Source organism: Morone saxatilis, unplaced genomic scaffold (genome assembly GCF_004916995.1).
Source record: "Morone saxatilis isolate NCDOM2014 unplaced genomic scaffold, NCSU_SB_2.0 Contig18, whole genome shotgun sequence".
Lineage (NCBI taxonomy): Eukaryota > Metazoa > Chordata > Actinopteri > Moronidae > Morone > Morone saxatilis.
In genome coordinates, this window is record NW_023339740.1 from 10,101,487 (window position 1) to 10,103,571 (window position 2,085).

Below are 2,085 nucleotides of genomic sequence, written 5' to 3' on the forward strand. Positions count from 1 at the left end.
GTTTATCCCCACAAAACACACACACACACACACACACACACACACACACACACCTAATGTAAATGGACTTAGAGCCTGTTTAATGCACAGGTATGCACATGCACAGATGCACACACAAACAGTCCCAGTGGTGGCGGTTGGCTCTGAGACAGGAGTAAATGGCTAATGTGATTGTTTGTGACAGGCAGCCCGAGGCAGTGTGAGGAGCAGCTCAGTTCTCTGACAGGTGTTGCCTCCACACCTCCCTCACCTACTCCTCACCCCAACACTAACACACAGCCTACCTGCTGAGGAGCCAGGAGTGCACATGAGGAAATAGGCTGGGGGGGTGCTTGCTATATATATTTATATATATGTGTGTGTGTGTGTTTGTGTATTGTGACAGTGCTACAGCAGTATATGTGTGCGAATGTATGTCTGTGTGTGTCTGTGTTCTCCTCTGGGAAATAAGGCAGCTCCCAAACCACTCAAAGTGGAGTGTTTTAAGGTGGAATGGGGGAAAAAGAGGCGGGTGGAAAGACTTTTTCTTTAAGTCTCCAGCTGTGTTGTTGCCAGGGGATGCAGGGTCGCTGGAAAATGCAAAGAAGAGAAGGAAGCCCACCTGCTAAGCAGAGAGATTTTAGAGCGGCTGAGTTCTTGAATCAGATTCCCAGGTACCTGTCAATCTCCTCAAAACCTGAAGCAATGCAAGGAAATATATATAAACCAAGCACGTCTTTCTTTTCAATCTCGGGAGTGAATTTAGTTCTTCTTTCTTTCAGGTCTTTTTGGGGTTTTGTGAGGTATGTGTCACATTTTTGACAGTGGATAAATCAAGCTGGGAACAATGAAAGTGTTAGACAGTTAAGCAAAAAAAAAAGTGAGAGTCAGAGGTGAGACCGAACAAGAAGGACAGGTGAGAAAAGGAAAAGGTGGAAAAGGAGAGGCGATGGGGGAGTCGTATGCTGTCTAGGCTTCTCACATACAATCTATTTCAACACCTGAAAGCAGCAAAAACCTCCTCCTTCTTTTTACCTAAACGTACAAATAAAATGATGCTTTGCACCTGTACCCAGCCGAACTCCAAGCTTCCTTTCCATTACACACACACAAACACACGCGCACAAACACACACACACACACACACACAGGAACCCTTTAATCCAAGTGTTAACAAAAAGATGCTCAAACCTGTCGAACACACCCATCACCAATGACAGAGTTGGGTCAGTAGTTATTTTCAACTCTGTACAACCACAGACAGAATAAACCTTCTACACACACAAACACACATCTACACACACTGACAGGTTGTATTGACTTGTCATGTCAGAAAAAGTAGAAAACAAAGCTGTGAGTTAAGAGCATTCAATTTCACATTGCAATGCAACATCATTAAATGATTGGAGCCCATATCGGTGTAAGCTAAGCCAGCGGCTTCATTCAGTATTCATTACAGCTGGCTGGCACACCAAAAAGACACTGCAAGACAAATCAATTAGAGAGGAGAGAGAGTGGGAGAAAGGGCTGTAGGAGGAAATCCATAGTGTATCATTTTAACAAAGAGAAGCAAGTGAAAAAACACCAGGGAGGGAGTCACAAATTAATGATCAGCTATAGATCGCTGCTAATCAATATACTGTACATGTAAGCCTCTAGGGTTAACACACACTTGTTAAACATTACAAATCTCTCTGGCAATCACCTCTCTTTCAATCCTACACAACTCTGTTAGTTGACTCATAAATAAGGTTTCTGTACATTTGAAATAGTGTCAAAGCAGAGCTATCACATAAAGCACATGTAGACAATAATGAGAGCAACCACTACATCTAAATGTTTACCAGAAACAAATAATAGGATTCTTGTCTACAGGCTAAAAGCAGGGGTTAATCAAGAAATGCATGTAAACCCTGTGACACTGATGGGAATAAGTCTTAACATTCATAGTACATCGATCAGCCATAACATTATGACCACCTGGGCACGCTGGTGGTCATAATGTTATGCAGCCCCATACCAACAAACTGTGATGTGCAGTCTGAGCTACAGTAGCTTGTCTGTTGGATCAGACCACACGGGTCAGCCTTCACTCCCCACGTGCAT